At 40.0% G+C, this 19,677-nt stretch overlaps 1 pseudogene; it reads right to left on the bottom strand.

Annotated features, from left to right (window-relative positions):
- Positions 1-18,332: 18,332 nt before the first annotated feature.
- Positions 18,333-18,973, bottom strand: LOC120881429 (annotated as a pseudogene).
- Positions 18,974-19,677: the final 704 nt, after the last annotated feature.

Below are 19,677 nucleotides of genomic sequence, written 5' to 3' on the forward strand. Positions count from 1 at the left end.
TTAATAACAAAACTTAAAATATATGTAAAGAAATAGGAAAATGGCTGTAACTTGGGGAATAAAATACACAAAAAGCATAATCAAATTGTTACCAATGGGATTTTCATAAATATTATTTAAATCCAATGTTTAAATAGTCAATCTTCTCAACAATTAAGTATCCATCTTATCTAGAAATAGAAGCAACTAGAACTAAATGAGATTTTTTTAGGTGAACACTGCTTTTTGCAAAATAAATGTAATTGATGCACATGTATTCAATTGCAATTCTTCACTTTAGCACATTTTTTTCCTCTCATATTCATTTCCAAGCACGTTTGTATTCCCTATTATGTACAAAGTAACACTTGAATTGGACTCCTAATGTTCCTTTTGATTGATCATAATTAAAATGCATACACTTAGCCCCAGTATTTGTGTTGTCTCAATTCTTATGAGGATGTAAATTCAGACACTTTCCCATATCTAGGTAATTGTGGTTATTAGACTTGAAGTGGCCCTTTTAGTCTTTGCATTTTGTCTGGCTTTATTTCAGTATAAATCAGCATAAAATTGGTATTTAGTGATAGGTTTAAAATATGGCTATTCTTTTCATTTAATAAATTACAATGGAGGAAAACAAAAAATGAAACCATCACTAGTGGATGAATGGGAAATCGGAAGGAAGAGAAACCTGTGCTCTATGTTACAATTGTTGAGGACCAGATGTGTGCTCCAGAACTGTGAATTTTTGGTTCCACAGTCTTTTCCAAGGCTGCCCTTTGTTTAAATGACTTGGCCCCACATTTGTTAATTTTCCACAGTTTGTAAGTAACAGTATAATTTTAGAAATGGCACTGGTTTGTTATTCTTGGTCTTGCATCACTTTAAGGTTTCTGTATGCCAATCACATGTAGGTCTAGAGTTCACAGATTTGGTATTAGAATTCATGCCTCCAGCAAAGTTTTTTTCCATAGATCAGACTACATGTTAGGCCCATATTCCATGGGAAATCTATTAGGATTTGGAGCTACCAAATGGATGCAGAGATCTAAAAGCTTAATAACCTACATGGGTAAATACAATCCAGCAGGAGCACATGCAGAACAATCATGTTAATACATCCTCTGTATCAATAACATGACCAGGGACCCAGAAACAACCCGGAGAATGCTGGAGGCACTGAGTCAGCCACGGGGAGAATCAAGCAAGCTGATGGGGAATGTGTCAGGTACCCCCTCAGTCTTTGCCTGTTGGCTCACCCTAACCCACTGAGGAGTACTGCCCTCCACTGCATAGACAATGGCAGAACTAAAATGAAAACATAAGGCAGAGGCAACAGCAGCTCGATGCTAAGGAAGAGACTTGGGGCCCTTGCGAGTTTGGCCTGGAGCATGCCAGTGTATAAATTTTTCTGGGTACTGTATGGTGGAAACTAGCTCTAATTCTTCTCCCAGGTGACAGACTTACCACCTGTGCTCGTCTCTAATTATCTTTGATCAGGCTTATGCAGTAGGAAGTTCTGTTTCAGCAACTGTGATTAGGGCCAGGGCATAGCTAAGTCTATAATTACTAGCTGGTTAAATCAGAGCGCTTCTGGAATTTAGTAGCCATTTGTCTAAACTGCCTCAATAGTTTTAGACTGTAAACTTGTCCTTTTACACGTCTATGAGAACTCAGAGATGAACAAGTAATAGTTAAGGAAAAGCAAATTTGTCAGTGAATGTAAAAAAAGGCACAAAATGAAGACAGTTCTAGCCACAGGCAGAAAATGAGAGCCAACCATAGACAGAAGTATGCACTTGCTCAGAGGAAAAAGGACATGCCTCCAGGAGTACTTCTGATTTTGGAATACCAAAACTTTAAAATGTGTTCCCTCAATTAACCATTGAGAATATTAGGTGAGGGATAGAAATCATTTAACCTCTGTGAATATCAAGTTTCTCATAAAAAAAAAAAACTTTCTAATCACTCCACATGGCTGTAGTGAAAATCACATGAAATAACAGAAAGAACATTTAGCACCACCATTGGTAGCCATGGCATTTAATAAATGCTTGGTAATAATAATAATAATTCCTGTTATTGAGGTAACTAGGTATCTGGGCTCTCTAGGAGTAAAGGGTGATTCCTTTGCCTACAGGCTCTGTCATCCCTATCCACCTGCCAATTAGAAGTATGTGGCATCTGTATGTCTTCTTTGGAGAAATGTCTGTTTAGTTCTTTGGCCCATTTTTTGATTGGGTCACTTATTTTTCTGGAATTGAGCTGCAGGAGTTGCTTATGTATTTTTGAAATTAATTCTTTGTCAGTTGCTTCATTTGCTATTATTTCCTCCCATTCTGAAGGCTGTCTTTTCACCTTGCTTATACTTTCCTTCATTGTGCAAAAGCTTTTAAGTTTAGACTGAGTGACTTCACTTTCACTTTTCACTTTCATGCATTGGAGAAGGAGATGGCAACCCACTCCAGTGTTCTTGCCTAGAGAATCCCAGGGATGGGGGAGCCTGGTGGGCTGCCATCTATGGGGTCGCACAGAGTTGGACACGACTGAAGTGACTTAGCAGCAGCAGTGGGGAGATTCCTAAAAAAACTGGAAACAGAACTGCCATATGACCCAGCAATCCCACTGCTGGGCATACACACAGAGGAAACCAGAATTGAAAGAGACGCGTGTACCCCAATGTTCATCACAGCACTGTTTACAACAGCCAGGACATGGAAGCAACCTAGATGTCCATTGGCAGATGAATGGATAAGAAAGCTGTGGTACATATACACAATGGAATATGACTCAGCCATTAAAAAGAATGCATTTGAATTAGTTCTAATGAGGTGGATGAAACTGGAGCCTGTTATACAGAGCAAAGTAAGTCAGAAAGAAAAACACCAGAAGATGGCGGAGGAATAGGACAGGGAGACCACTTTCTCCCCCACAAATTCATCGAAAGAACATTTGAATGCTGAGCAAATTCCACAAAACAACTTCTGAATGTTGGCAGAGGACATCAGGCACCCAGAAAGGCAGCCCATTGTCTTTGAAAGGAGATGGAGAAGTCTTGAGGCTACTGTAAGAATAAGACTGAAAACCAGAGGCAGGAGGCTTAAGTCCAAATCCTGAGAACACCAGAGAACTTCTGAATCCAGGGAACATTAATCGATAGGAACTCATCAAATGCCTCCATACCTACATTGAAACCAAGTGCCACCCAAGGGCCAACAAGTTCCAGAACAAGACATACCACACAAATTCCCCAGCAACATAGGAACATAACCTTGAGCTTCAATATACAGGCTGCCCAAAGTCACACCAAACCCACTGACATCTCAAAACTCATTACTGGACACTTCATTGCACTCCAGAGAGAAGAAATCCAGCTCCACCCACCAGAACATCAACACAAGCTTTCCTAACCAGGAAACCTTGACAAGCCACCCATCCAACCCCACCCACAGCGAGAAACCTCCACAATAAAGAGAACTCCACAAATTGCCAGAATACAGAAAGACCACCCCAAACACAGCATTATAAACAAGATGAAAAGGCAGAGAAATACCCAGCAGGTAAAGGAACAGGATAAATGCCCACCAAACCAAACCAAAGAGAAAAAGATAGGGAATCTACCTGATGAAGAATTATAAATAATGCTAGTGAAAATGATCCAAAACCTTGAAAACAAATTGGAGTTACAGATAAATATCCTGGAGACAAGGATTGAGAAGATGCAAGAAAGGTTTAACAAGGACCTAGAAGAAATAAAAAAGTCAATATATAATGAGTAACGCAATAAATGAGATAAAAAAAAACACTCTGGAGGGAACCAAGAGTAGAATAATGGAGGCAGAAGATAGGATAAGTGAGATAGAAGATAGAATGGTAGAAATAAATGAAACAGAGAGGAAAAAAGAATTAAAAGAAATGAGGACAACCTGGGAGACCTCTGGGACAATGTTAAATGCCCCAACATTCAAATCATAGGAGTCCCAGAAGAAGACAAAAAGAAAGACCATGAGAAAATACTTGAGGAGATAATAGTTGAAAACTTCCCTAAAATGGGGAAGGAAATAATCACCCAAGTCCAAGAAACCCAGAGAGTCCCATACAGGATAAACCCAAGGCGAAACACCGCAAGACACATATTAATCAAATTAACAAAGATCAAACACAAAGAACAAATATTAAAAGCAGCAAGGGAAAAACAACAAATAACACACAAGGGGATATCCATAAGGATATCAGTTGATCTTTCAATAGAAACTCTTTAGGCTAGAAGGGAATGGCAGGACATACTTAAAGTGATGAAAGAAAATAACCTACAGCCCAGATTACTGTACCCAGCAAGGATCTCATTCAAATATGAAGGAGAAAACAAAAGCTTTACAGACAAGCAAAAGCTGAGAAAATTCAGCACCACCACACCAGCTCTCCAACAAATGGTAAAGGATCTTCTCTAGACAGGAAACACAGAGAGGGCGTATAAACTCGAACCCAAAACAATAAAGTAAATGGCAACGGGATCATACTTATCAATAATTACCTTAAATGTAAATGGGTTGAATGCCCCAACCAAAAGACAAAGACTGGCTGAATGGATACAAAAACAAGACCCCTATATATGTTGTCTCCAAGAGACCCACCTCAAAACAAGGGACACATACAGACTGAAAGTGAAGGGCTGGAAAAAGATCTTCCATGCAAATAGAGACTAAAAGAAAGCAGGAGTAGCAATACTCATATCAGATAAAATAGACTTTAAAACAAAGGCTATGAAAAGAGACAAAGATGGACACTACATAATGATCAAAGGATCAATCCAAGAAGAAGATATAACAATTATAAATATATATGCACCCAACATAGGAGCACCGCAATATGTAAGGCAAATGCTAACAAGTATGAAAGGGGAAATTAACAATAACACAATAATAGTGGGAGACTTTAATACCCCACTCACACCTATGGATACATCAACTAAACAGAAAATTAACAAGGGAACACAAACTTTAAATGATATAATGGACCAGTTAGACATAATTGATATCGATAGGACATTTCATCCCAAAACAACGAATTTCACCTTTTTCTCAAGTGCACATGGAACCTTCTCCAGGATAGATCACATCCTGGGCCATAAATCTAGCCTTGGTAAATTCAAAAAAATTGAAATCATTCCAAGCATCTTTTCTGACCACAATGCAGTAAGATTAGATGTTAATTACAGGAGAAAAACTATTTAAAATTCCAACATATGGAGGCTGAACAACATGCTGCTGAATAACCAACAAATCACAGAAGAAATCAAAACAGAAATTAAAATATGCATTAAAATGAATGAAAATAAAAACACAACCCAAAACCTATAGGACACTGTAAAAGCAGTGCTAAGGGGAAGGTTCATAGCAATACAGGCTTACCTCAAGAAACAAGAAAAAAGTCAAATAAATAACCTAACTCTACACCTAAAGCAACTAGAAAAGGAAGAAATGAAGAATCCCAGGGTTAGCAGAAGGAAAGAAATCTTAAAAAATTAGGGCAGAAATAAATGCAAAAGAAAAAAAAGAGACCACAGCAAAAATCAACAAAGCCAAATGCCAGTTCTTTAAGAAGATAAATAAAAATGACAAACCATTAGCCAGACTCATCAAGAAACAAAGGGAGAAAAATCAAATCAACAAAATTAGAAATGAAAATGGAGAAATAACAACAGACAACACAGAAATACAAAGGATCATAAGACACTACTATCAGCAATTATATGCAAATAAAATGGACAACTTGGAAGAAATGGACAAACTGTTAGAAAAATACAACTTTCTAAAATTGAACCAGGAAGAAATAGAAAATCTTAACAGACCCATCACAAGCACAGAAATTTAAACTGTAATCAGAAATCTTCCAGCAAACAAAAGCCTAGGACCAGACGGCCTCACAGCTGAATTCTACCAAAAATTGAGAGAAGAGCCAACACCTATGCTACTCGAACTCTACCAGAAAATTGCAGAGGAAGGTAAACTTTCAAACTCATTCTATGAGGCCACCGTCACCCTAATACCGAAACCTGATAAAGATGCCACAAAAAAAGAAAACTACAGGCCAATATCACTGATGAACATAGATGCAAAAATCCTTAGTGAAATTCTAGCAAACAGAATCCAATAATATATTAAAAAGATCATACATCATGAACAAGTCTTTATCCCAGGGATGCAAGGATTCTTTAATATCTGCAAATCAATCAATGTAATACAACACATTAACAAATTGAAAGATAAAAACCATATGATTATCTCAATAGATGCAGAGAAAGCCTTTGACAAAATTTAACATCCATTTATAATAAAAACTCTCCAGAAAGCAGGAATAGAAGGAACATACCTCAACATAATAAAAGCTATATATGACAAACCCACAGCAAACATTATCCTCAATGGTGAAAAATTGAAAGCATTTCCCCTAAAGTCAGGAACAAGACAAGGGTGTCCACTCTCACCACTACTATTCAACATAGTTTTGGAAGTTTTGGCCACAGTAATCAGGGCAGAAAAAGAAATAAAAGGAATCCAGATTGGAAAAGAAGTAAAAGTCTCACTGTTAGCAGATGACATGATCCTCTACATAGAAAACCCTAAAGACTCCACCAGAAAATTACTAGAGCTAATCAATGAATATAGTAAAGTTGCAGGATCATTCCTATACACTAACAATGAGAAAACAGAAAGTGAAATTAAGGAAACAATTCCATTTACCATTGCAATGAAAAGAATAAAATACTTAGAAATATACCTACCTAAAGAAACTAAAGACCTTATATAGAGAACTATAAAACAATGGTGAAAGAAATTAAAGAGGACACAAATAGATGGAGAAATATACTGTGTTCATGGATCGGAAGAATCACTATAGTGAAAGTGAGTACTCTACCCAAAGCAATCTATAGATTCAATGCAATCCCTATCAAGCTACCAACGGTATTTTTCACAGACCTAGAACAAATAATTTCACAGTTTGTATAGAAATACAAAAAACCTCGAATAGCCAAAGCAATCTTGAGAAAGAAGAATGGAACTGGAGGAATCAACCTGCCTGACTTCAGGCTGTACTACAAAGCCACAATCATCAAGACAGTATGGTACTGGCACAAAGACAGAAATATAGATCAATGGAACAAAATAGAAAGTCCATAGATAAATCCATGCACTTATGGACACCTTATCTTTGAGAAAGGAGGCAAGAATATACAATGGAGAAAAGACAATCTCTTTTAACAAGTGATGCTGGGAAAACTGGTCAACCACTTGTAAAAGAATGACACTAGAACACTTTCTAACACCATACACAAGAATAAACTCAAAATGGATTAAAGATCTAAAAGTAAGACCAGAAACTATAAAACTTCTAGAGGAAAACATAAGCAAAACACTCTCCGACATAAACCACAGCAGGATCTTCTATGACCCACCTCCCAGAATATTGGAAATAAAAGCAAAAATAAACAAATGGACCTAATTAAAATTAAAAGCTTCTGCACAACAAAGGAAACTATAAACAAGGTAAAAAGACAGCCTTCAGAATGGGAGAAAATAATAGCAAACAAAGCAACAGACAAAGAATTAATCTCAAAAATATACCTGCAGCTCAATTCCAGAAAAATAAATGACCCAGTCAAAAAATGGGCCAAAGAACTAAACAGATATTTCTCCAAAGAAGACATACAGATGGCTTACAAACACATGAAAAGATGCTCAACATCACTCATTATCAGAGAAATGCAAATCAAAACCACAATGAGGTACCATTTCATGCCAGTCAGAATGGCTGTGATCCAAAAGTCTACAAGCAATAAATGCTGGAGAGGATGTGGAGAAAAGAGAACCCTCTTACACTGTTGGTGGGAATGCAAACTAGTACAGCCACTTTGGAGAACAGTGTGGAGATTCCTTAAAAAAATGGAAATAGAACTGCCATATGACCCAGAAATCCCACTGCTGGGTATATGCACCAAGGAAACCAGAATTGAAAGAGACACGCATACCCCAATATTCATCACAGCACTGTTTACAATAGCCAGGACATGGAAGCAACACAGATGTCCATCAGCAGATGAATGGATAAGAAAGCTGAGGTACATGTACACAATGGAATATTACTCAGCCATTAAAAAGAATGCATTTGTATCAGTTCTAATGAGGTGGATGAAACTGGAGCCTATTATACAGAGTGAAGTAAGCCAGAAAGGAAAACACTAACACAGTATACTAATGCATATATATGGAATTTAGAAAAATGGTAATGATAACCCTGTATATGAGACAGCAAAAGAGACACAAATGTATAGAACAGTCTTTTGGACTCTGTAGGAGAGGGTGAGGGTGCGATGGTATGGGAGAATGGCATTGAAACATGTATATTATCATATGTGAAACGAATCGCCAGTCCAGGTTCAATGCATGATACAGGGTGCTTGGGGCTGGTGCACTGGGATGACCCAGAGGGATGGTATGGGGAGGGAGGTGGGAGTGGGGTTCAGGATGGGGAACACATGTACACCCATGGCAGATTCATGTCAATGTATGGCAAAACCAATACAATATTGTAAAGTAAAAATAAATAAATAAATAAAACCAAGGCGGGGGGGAACACTGAAGAAGAAAACTAAAAAAAAAAACAAAACAAAAAGAAACACTAATTCAGTATATTAATACATATATATGGAATTTAGAAAGATGGTAACAATGACCCTATATGCAAGACAGCAAAAGAGACACAGATGTAAAGAACAGACTTTTGGACTCTCTGGGAGAAGGTGAGGGTGGGATGATTTAAGAGAATAGCATTGAAAGATGTATATTATCATATGGGAAATAGATCACCAGTCCAGGTTCAATGCATGAGACAGGGTGCTCAGGGCTGGTGCACTGGGATGACCCTGTGGGATGGGATGGGGAGGGAGGTGGGAAGGAGGGTGAGGATGGGGAACACATGTACACCCATGGCTGATTCATGTGAATATATGGCAAAAAAACCACCACAATATTGTAAAGTAATTAGCCTCCAATTAAAATAAATTTTAAAAAAAGAAGTACGTGGCAGAGCTAGTAAAGGGAACTCTTTCAGGCTGAAGTGAGAGAGCCATACTCCTCTTGAGATGGAGAGATGCTATTACCCTCCCCCCCACCATAGTGCCCCTGAAATGGTACCACAATTGGTGAGAAAAGAAAATGATGCATAAACAACAAGCTAATTATTTCCAAAGGAAATGAATACTCATTTAATTTAATGCAGGTGGTGCTTAATAAACAGTCCTTTCACTGAGTAAACAAAAGAGGGAAACTGTGAGTAATTTACAGGCATCTAAGTGAAATTGCTTATGGTGCCTTATGTATAGATGTCTTAAGATCTGTATTCTGGTTTACTGCTCACCTCTCAGATGCGTGTCTCTGGAAGAGCCTGGCAACACAAACACGAAAGTAGCCTTAATCAAGTGCATATGCGTAAATTGTACACTTTGGTTAGAGAGGTGGATGAAAAAGAATTGGAGTCACTTGTTTATGCACTTGGGCAGCTGTGCTGTTGGACCAATGCCACCTTGATTCCCCACTGAAACAAAGGAAGCAAACTCTGTTTTCAAGAAAATAACGCCTAACACTTTGGCCAAACAGTTGTCTCCAAATGTTAACCTCCTTCAAGAACACGGTAATAACTATGAATATATGATGAAACGACATTTGGAAAGATTACCTGTGGGCATGTGAGATGTTTAACTTTTCTCATTTTAAGCCACGAGTACAGTGGTCATTTACTTGGGCTTTAAAGGGCAACTCCTGACATTTGGTCTTTGGTAGATTTAACAGGCCGCTTGTAAGCTTAAAGGTTTTGCCTGGTTAAAGTGGGTTTTATTGCAGAGGCTATTTGCAACTTCATGCTCCATCTCACAGAAATGTCAGTGTTTGCCGTTGCTCAGAACTGGGCATAGCAACTCAAGGTTTATCCCGGAGTAGCTCTGAAAATAGAAGATGCTTGACTTTAGGTCTCTGTTCTTAACTGCCCACAAACAACCTGTAGGAGCATTCGCTTTCACTTGGGGTGCTATAAGTCTTCCAGATGGCTGAGCAACAACAGACTTTTGGGAAAGACTAAATGCTCATAACCCTCTGTCACATTGTAAACTGCCAGCGTGTTTTCCTTTATTCTCTTCCTGGTGGAAACAAAAAGCCTACTTTGATAATAAGCTTGAGAAATACATTTTCTCTGGATTCTATGGAAATAAATTATCTCACTCACTCTGGGAAGTTGAACGTCAGCTGGGCTTGCACTGCAGCTTGGCAGGCCTCTTGTTGACTCCCTAGAGAATTTCTTAGAACAGTTGTTCAAAATCCAAACTGTTTCCACTGCTCCCCAGTCCCCAGTCCTACCCCAGCTGTCTGTCCTCTCAAAGATGATCTCCCACTTCACCACAAAGACTGGCCGTGTAGGCTCCTTCATTCCCCTTTTCTTCAAACTGCATGATGCATGGTGCTTTTGCCTGCACCACAATGCTTGAGTCTCAAAGAAAACCACATCTTTTTTTTTTTTTTTTTGCCTAGGCTATGCTGTCTATTTGGACACTTGATCTCATTCCCTCTCCACCCCAGGAAGAAATTGTTCCATCAGCTATTTTAATGGCTCCTTCCCTACAGTCTATAAACCCACTCAGAGCTCCTCTGACTTGGACCCAAGTTACCACCCTATCAATCACCTTCCTTTCACAAGTCAAACTTCTCACAAATGTAGTCAATGCTTACTGACTCCTTTCACACCACTAACTCCTCACAACCAAGCTTCCACCCCACCTCAACGACACTCTATTGAAACTGCTGTCTTGAAAGTCAGCAATGGCCTAATAACTGGCAGATTGGCTGGCTTTTCCTTAAAACTCACCTTACTTGATCTAGCCACAGCTTTTACCAATGCTGACCACTTCATCCCTCCTAAAACTCTCTTTATGGCTTCTGTTACATGACCCTGATTTTTCTCCTATCTATTTTCTTCCTTCTTAAATATATATGGTATTATTTGCAGCACATGGGATCTATTGCCTTGACCAGGGATCAAACTCAGCTCTCTTGCATTGAGAGTGTGGAGTTTTAGCCACTGGACTACCAGGGAAGTCCCAACTTCTTTTGCTTTGAATCCTTGGTTGACTCTTCCTCTATCCCTTCAATGTAAACATTCCACATTGGCCCTGTCCTTGGCCCTTATCTTTCGTATTCTCTCTATTTTGATGAACTTACCAACTGCACATATTCACTTATCTTCTCTATGTGAATGGCTCCTCAATCACTGTCATTTATTCATGTCTTAATTCATTAATTACTTACTGAATGAATACCACATATGTAGAGTGACTTTGGGCTTCCCTGGTGGCTCAGCAGTAAAGAATCTGCCTGCAATGCAGGAGTCAGCAGGAGATGTGGGTTTGATCCCTGAGTTGGGAAGATCCCCTGGAGGAGGAAATGGCAACCCACTCCAGTATTCTCACTTGGAGAATCCCATGGGACAGAGCCTGGTGGGCTGAAGTCCATAGCGTGGCAGAGTTGGACATGACTGAAGCTACTCAGCACGCATGCAGAGTGACTATACAACTTGTCATTCTAACTGGGACATTTTGAGTATGAAAGGGGATCACTATTAATGCTTATGTCAGAGCATTAGACATAAACCAGATTGGCCAAGCAAATTGAGACATATGGTAACCCTAATTATAAGATACTCTGCCAAGTATTATGAAGTTAAAAAGTAAATCATAAATGCATCCTGTCCCCAAAGAGCATTAAGTCTAGTAGAGTGAGGAGACACCAACATAAACAGAATACTATTAGAAAGTAATAAATACCCTAAGAGAGGTCAAGATAAAACATACTGCGTTTTCAGGATGCTGCTGCTGCTGCTAAGTCGCTTCAGTCATGTTCGACTCTGTGCGACCCCACAGACAGCAGCCCACCAGGCTCCCCTGTCCCTGGGATTCTCCAGGCAAGAACACTGGAGTGGGTTGCCATTTCCTTCTCCAATGCATGAAAATGAAGTTGCTCAGTCATGTCCGACTCTTCGAGACCCCACGGACTGCAGCCTACCAGGCTCCTCTGTCCATGGGATTTTCTAGGCAAGAGTACTGGAGTGGGTTGCCATTGCCTTCCCTGGTTTTCAGGATGAGAGGAGATTTACTTTCACCTTGAAGAATTAGGAAAAGCTTTGTGATAGTGGCATTTGAGTAGCCCTTGGACATGCGAAGATGGTGGTGGGTAGAATTGCAGGTGGAGGAAACAATACAAGCAGGGCCTCCCTCATGGTTCTTCAGACTGCATGCTGCAAAAGTGCTACACCTAAGAGGGCACTGTCCACCTTGTTAACACCCCTATTAGTTGAAAATGTTCATATTTTAATAACTTTGTTACTTCAAAGGTGAGTGATTTGTACATTCATTACAAAAATTTTCTACTAGATCACAGGAAAATGTCATTTTCTACCAATCAGTACACAACAACAATTTTTTGACAGATGGAAGTAAGTGTCTGAGGAAGAGACATCTTTTCCTACTTCATACCAAAATGGGCTAGAGGTGATCCTGAGTGTGTACAAAGGCATAATAGAGAAAATTGTGGAGCATAAATAGGACAGAGAGTCTATTTGGACAAACTGTCAACATCAGTCTGACAAAAGCTTGGGGTGCATGAAAAGACACAATGAAAACAAATTGGGAAAGTAGATTCAGTCCAGATTGTGGAGGGCCATGAGTGTCACCATAAGTAAATCAAACTCTAGTCAGTAGGCACAGGTCAAAATAGTTTCAAGAAGTTACCTTGGAGGACTTCCCGAGTGGTCCTGGGGTTAAGACTCCATGCTTCCAGTGCAGGGGGCATGGGTTCAATCCTTGGTCAGGAAGCTAAGATTCCACACACCATGCAGTGTGGCCCCCAAAAAAACTAATTATTTTTTAAAGAAGTTTTCTTTTTTTAAAAAAAGGAGTTCCTTGAGAAAAATGTATAAAATACTTTCAAAAGGCAAGAACTGGGAGTGACTGAAAGACCAGTTAGATGCTCACTGGCCTTGTAGTATAAGACAACATTTTCCAAAGTAGCTCTAATGCTATTTCCTCTGGATTTTAACAGCTATACCAGATAGGAGGAGAACAGAAGCAGAGAAAGCTGCATGGTTTCATTCAGTCCTACCATCTCTCCACAGCCCTGACTCTACTACATTTCTCCCTGAGTGACCTGCCAATGCTTCATATTTCACATAACCCAAATCAAACTCATTATCTTTGTCCTGAAAACTATTTCTTCTGTGCATTCCACAACAGAACAAGGGTGGCTTAAATAAGAGCTTCAGAAGTAGGCAGGCCAGGACTAGCATGACAGCACCAGGAAATCTTCAGGAATCAAGACTCCTAGTTGTATACATTCTGCCAGGAGTATGAAAATGAATGCTAGAATTCTAGCCATAACATCCTTGTTCCAGACTGTGTGCTGGAGGAAGAAGAGAAGAAATGTGTTATCTCTACCTTTTCGACTTCCTGAAATGATCACACAACACACCCACGTTTACCTCATCAGCCAGAACTTAGTCACATGGACACATACAAGGAAAACTGAATGAACATGTGTCCAGCTAAAAGTCCAGTTTCTCTTATTTAAAAAAAAAAAAGGGAAGAATGGATTTGGGAGCTAATTGGCAAGGTCTACCACAGAAGGTGAAATCTATAAGATTGCAAAGGAGAGGGAATTCCCTGGTGGTCCAGTGGTTAGGACTCATGCTTTCACTGCCAACGACTCAGGTTTGATCCCTGGTCTGGGAACTAAGATCCTACAAACTGCATGGTGCCTCCAAAAAAAAAAAATGTCATAAGATTGAGAAGGAGAGCAAAGGAAAGGAAAAGGTGTCAAGAAGGGCAAGTTTTCCAGCATGTATGGTTGAGAGAGGAATTATTCTTTTATTTGCAACTGAACCAATATACTCTAGTGTAGATTTATGTATTCTAAGTTGTTGTTTAGTCACTAAGTCATGTCTGACTCTGTGCAACCCCATGGACTGTAGCCCACCAAGCTCCTCTGTCCATGGAATTTTCTAGGCAAGAATACTGGAGTGGGTTGCCATTTCCTTCTCCAGGGGATCTTCCCAACCCAGGGATCGAACCCAGAAGTATTTTAAAGTAGTTTACCCATTCGATACAATTCAGAAGATACTAATATAGTCCTACTAGCAAATTTGGTTATAGCTACACCTAGAAATTGGGGTTTCCAAGGTGGCACTAGTGGTAAAGGACCCGCCTGCCAATGCAGGAGACATAAGAGATGTGGGTTCGATCCCTGGGTCTGGAAGATCCCCTAGAGGAGGGCATGGCAACCCAATCCAGTATTCTTGCCTGGAGAATCCCATTGACAGAGGAGCCTGGCAGGCTATAGTCCATGGGGTCACAAAGAGTCAGATACAACTGAAGCAACTTAGCATGCTCACATGCAAACACAGAAATGAGAATTTAAAAAGAGCCATTTGGAGTCCTGACTATTACAGACTGCATTAGCAGGAATCACAGTCTATATCACCAGATCCTCAAATCGATATTATAAAGCCCTGTTTTATTATGATTATGCTTTGAAATTATATTTCCAAGAAATTAAAAGACATGACTGCCCTTATCATTTTTAATCTAATATACATGATATACGTATGAGCTATACAGTAGGTAAACAACTTAGTAGTTATTTTATTGACTGTTGTTTAGTCACTAAGTCATGTCTGACTTTTGCAACTTCATGGACTGTAGCCCACCAAGCTCCTCTGCAGGCAAGAATACTGGAGTGGGTTACCATTTCCTTCTCCAGAGGATCTTCCCGGCCCAGAAATTGAACCCATATCTCCTGTATTGGCAGTTGGGTTCTTTACCACTGAGCCTTTGACAGGGGCAAGAACAAATTGATGCTTGTGGTCATAGGGTTTCTCAGATGGCTTCAAGCACAATGTCCTCTATTGGGCTTTCTAGCAAGTAAGTTTGTTTTTCCCAGACAGATTGGTGACCCCAGCTTTCCCTTCTATTACCTCTCAAATGGGGCCTGAGTGCACAGTTAATCATGGATGGAACTGAGGTTAAGCCTAGATCCCTCAACATCCTCAGTATTGATTTGCATGGGCCATATGATTCAAAACAAATTTTTATGTTTCCCCAAATAGAACTCTCTCCCCATTTGCAAAGACCAAATACCCAAAAGCACACCCAAAAGATGCTGCTGGATTGCTTAAGAGCCCAGACAAAGAGGGATGAGAGACATCCTGAAAGGGACCATCTCTACTCTGGACTCAATCAACAGATATGGGAAAGGAGGGGAGCAGGGAGTAAGAAAGGGACAGGGAGTAGAAAAAAATGTAGAAAAAAATTGTGTGCTTTGCTTTAAATTGATTTGCTTTGGTTTTTGGTTAAAAAAATGTACTAGACCTAAATAATATCATAATGAGGCAGGTCAGTATTTACAGTCCTTCGAACCCCATTTAACCTTTCTGTGCCTCATTTGTTAAGTATGTTGGCCAAGATCACATACCAAATCACTGACACAATCATCATGAGGCCTCAAGTGCCTGATTCCCAGTTTCATATTTTAAATAAGCCAAGTGACAGAAGAGAGGGAAAAATTGGGTCAGAGAAAAAATCTGGCCTGAAAAAAATCTATGTTTCAAAACAAAGCCAATTACACAAAGACATGATATTCCTCATCTAAACAGAAAAACAAGCTGGGGCCTTAATATCTTTCTTTTCTGATGCACAGAGGCACTTTTCAATGGTGAGAAAGGCAAAATGATGGATGTACCTTTATGGTCAATTATTTTATCTGATGACACTCCATTTCTTGTAAAATTTTGGTAGAGTTGGGAAAAGAAACAGGTCAAGTAATTGCCTAACATAACACAGCTATAAAGATACAGCTAATTAACAAAGAGGTATATGCTCATATAACTAACACCAAAAACAGATGTCTAAAATAACAATTGCTAGTATCTGTCCTTTAGATTTCTGGTAATCGAGATTGTTTCCCACCAATTTTCTCTTGTTTCCTTAACTTTAGATTCCTAAATTTGTATTTCAGCTTTGATAGCTGCCTCTAATCCCATAAATCATGGTGTCTCATTCATAGTAATTTTTTTAATCTTGGCTTTCTGGCCTACATATCAATTTTGCTGGCTCTTTTGTGTTTATTACTCTTTCTTTCTTTCTCTCCCTCTTTCTCTCTTTCTCATACATACACACACACACATACACACACACACACACACACACACATACACACAGAGGAAAAGGGGGAACCCAGCATGTTTGGCAGCCTCCAGTGCTTTCCATCAAGCACCTGGGGAATATGGAAGAAGCACCATTTTTCTTATTCCTGGGACAAAAGCACTGTGAGGAAAAAGGCAGTGATGGGACCAAGTAGCTTTACTCAAGGCAAAACTAACAGGACTCACAGCTAGTCTGGGCTTGAGGAGGCAGATGAATATTCTCAGGTTCTCCTTTAACCAAAGTGATGCTTCTTCACCAACCAGTTTCCCATTGGAGCACTATGCAGCCTTCCCAGCTGTTATATTTCATGAATATAACACTGCATGCCAGGACAGGAGTGCTGCAGATAGATTTATAACTCTAGAGTGTCACCTGTTGAGAACGGTCCAGTAATCCAAGGAAGGGGCCTGCATTTGGCCCATCAAGACCTAACCTGCCACTCCCCAACCCTGAGCCACCCCAACAACCTCAGACCACGAAACTGAGTACAGATGTCCCTCAGCTTGTGTGAGGATTGGATCCAGGACAACCCCATCCCCACCAAATGGATGCTCAAATCCCTTATATAAAATGGCTCAGTATTTGCATATAACCTATGCACATATTCCTGTATGCTTTAAATCATCTCTAGATTAATTATAATATATAATATAATGTCAATTCTATGTAAATAGTTGCCAGTGCATGGTAAATTCAAATTTTGCTTTTTGGAACTTTCTGGAATTTTTTTTCCCCAAAACATTTTCAATACACAGTTAGGATGAAGAAACCACACATACAGAAGGCTAACTTTACTGGCCTCCCAACCACAATTCAGGAGCAATGGACCAGGACCCAAGTCATGGAGCTTGTCTCCCACCTCACGCATACCACAGAACTTGTCAGGCACCCAGATAACCTTGGGAAGGCTTGGCTTTGCTCATGCTGAAGGGGTGGATTCCTTTCTCTCTATGCACTTATTCAGAATCACTCACCACCACTATATGCATTGTTGTCAAATCAACTTATGTTTTTTCTCATCACGTAGAACCTGGACTCTTGGCTCCATACCCCAATGTTAATACCCATATTTAGCCCATATTTTAGTTTTGGTGATACTATGGGCTCCCCTCCAAGACCAGAGCTTTGGATATCATCTAGTTGATTACAAAAATACTATATATTCATTGTAAAGAATTTTTATTTTTCTTTTTTTGGTTTAAAATAACTTTTTATTGCCCAGGATATTTTTTTTCCTTGTGTTGTATTTTGTCTGTTTTATTTGTTTTTGTTTTCTTTTTTCATAACTATAAATTCAAGCATCCCTTTGTCTTAAAAAACAAAACAACATGTAGCTTTCATATCATTTGCAACCTGGTCTCATTTGAAGAGACAGGTGGGAGTTATCTTGCAAGAGTAAGATTTATACCATGAATGGTGCAGGTCTAGGTCTGGTGGTACTGAGAGGAGACAACAGCATTCTTGACAAAGTTAAATCTGCTGGTGGCGTTTGTGGAAAAGAAGCCCTTACAAATTTCTAAACAACAGTAAACTCTTATCAGGAATTTCTGAAGTGTTTTATGGAGAAGGCAATGGCACCGCACTCCAGTACTCTTGCCTGGAAAATCCCATGGACAGAGGAGCCTAGTGGGCTGCAGTCCATGGGGTCGCTAAGAGTCGGACACGACTGAGTGACTTCACTTTCACTTTTCACTTTCATGCATTGGAGAAGGAAATGGCAACCCACTCCAGTGTTCTTGCCTGGAGAATCCCAGGGATGGGAGCCTGGTGGGCTGCTGTCTATGGGGTTGCACAGGGTCGGACACAACTGAAGTGACTTAGCAGCAGTAGCAGCAGCAGAAGTGTTTTACAGGCCAAAAAGGGAATGAGGTTAGTAAAATGCCTCAATAGAGTTGGAATAAAATACTGAATTTGAGAGTTACTGGAACTTGGATATGTTTAAAAAGAGGGTGGAGATTGGGACATGCTTACAATGGTCTCAAGTTCAAATAAACTACTGTGACAAGACACCACTTCACAAGTCACAGGCTCGCCCAGGGGCTCTTCTCTTCCCTCAGTAGGTGCTGGCAGAAGGCATGCTTAGTCATTTTGCAATGTAGATACCTACCCCCAAAGCCAAAACATGGGAGAGGAAGAGAGAGGGAATGAACACCTTAAGAAACTCTGTGGAGAAGATCCCCCCTTTCTTCCTGGCTTCACTTTTCCTCATGCTTAAGGAAACAGAACGTTTAGGGTGCCTAAAGTAGAACTCCTTGGGTGAAATATTTTCAGGTCTATTGGACCAATCGGACACCCAATCTACACTTTTCTTCAGAGCATCCACCTCTTTCTCTCCTGCAACTTCTTCTGACTGAGAGCTATGGACCTTGCTGGTGCGCATTTCCACATCAAGCATGATCTGCCCATCTTCTTGTGGGGAAGGGCTGTCGCAGTGAGAACTGTCTCTTGAACTGCTCTTTCTGGATTCATTCTGTGCATCCAAAAGAATCTTCTCCATGTCCCCATTGTGGATGGAGGACGAGGAGGGTACAAGCTCTAGCCCCCCCATTCTTCTCATTGCCATTGCTGCTGTTCATGGGCAGCTCCACCCAGGAACTGTTGAGGCCAGCAGGCAGTGGCAAAGACTGTTCACCTTCCTCAGTTATTATTGTTGTTGTACAGGGGCAGCAGCTGTTCTACTAAGTGAGATGACATTGTCAGGTGGCTGGAAGAGCTGCGACTCCACAGGGACTGTCTCCGATTCTCCGGCATCAACACCAAGAATTTTTCTAAAATATCAGCCGATTTTATAAAAGATTTTAAATTCATATTAGAATATATATATATATATATATATATATATATATATGGAACTAAAGAGCTTCTTGATGAGGGTGAAAGAGGAGAGTGACAATGCTGGTTGAAACTCAACATTAAAAAATCCAAGATCACAGCATCTGGTCCCATCACTTCATGACAAATAGAAGGGGAAAAAGTGGAAGCAGTGACAGACTTTATTTCCCTGGACTCCAAAATCACTGTGGATGGTGACTGCCATCATAAAATTAAAAGACGCTTGCTCCTTGGAAGGCAAGCTATGACAAACCTACTGTGTGTGTCCTCAGTTGTGCCTGACTCTTTGAGACCCCATGTACTGTAGCATGCCAGGCTCCTCTGTCCATTGGACTTCCTAAGCAAGAATACTGGAGTGGGTTGGCATTACTTCCTCCATGGGATCTTCCCAACCCAGGGATTGAACCTAGGTCTCTTGCATCTCCTGCACTGGCATATATACAAAAAAAATATTCACGATCCCACTACCCAGTTGATACCCTCTTCTGACTCAACAAAGATTTCCTGATTAAGCCCTGAGGAACCCCATCCATCCAAGTTGTACCAGCCTCTGATATTCCCTGTGA

This window comes from Oryx dammah, unplaced genomic scaffold, assembly GCF_014754425.2.
Source record: "Oryx dammah isolate SB20612 unplaced genomic scaffold, SCBI_Odam_1.1 HiC_scaffold_23, whole genome shotgun sequence".
Taxonomy (NCBI): Eukaryota; Metazoa; Chordata; class Mammalia; order Artiodactyla; family Bovidae; genus Oryx; species Oryx dammah.